This window comes from Trichechus manatus, unplaced genomic scaffold (assembly GCF_000243295.1).
Source record: "Trichechus manatus latirostris isolate Lorelei unplaced genomic scaffold, TriManLat1.0 scaffold00393, whole genome shotgun sequence".
Taxonomy (NCBI): domain Eukaryota; kingdom Metazoa; phylum Chordata; class Mammalia; order Sirenia; family Trichechidae; genus Trichechus; species Trichechus manatus.
In genome coordinates this window covers 333,753-334,111 of record NW_004444329.1, presented here as the reverse complement: position 1 = coordinate 334,111, position 359 = coordinate 333,753, and positions in this window count along the sequence as shown.

Sequence of the window (359 nt, the reverse complement as noted above, 5' to 3'; positions counted from 1 at the left end):
ACACACACGTGTGTATCCTTCCCTACATTTCTCTGCTGGGACACATATAGACCGTCACAGGTTCACAAGCAGATCTGCTGGGAACTTGGTCACACTCTACCCACACTGCTCTCACCCCTTCTTTCACGGGACATTCTATCTTCATTCTCTGTAAGTCATCAGATATTTCACTAACATTATCTTTTTGAGTCTTCTAGGTTTTAACTCATATTTACACAAATAATTTAAATAGATGATAACGATTACAGTACACATTATCTAGACTTATACATGCTGTTGTTAGGTGCCATCAAGTCAGTTCTGACTCACAGTGACCCTATGTACAACAGAACAAATCACTGCCTGGTCCTGTGCCATCC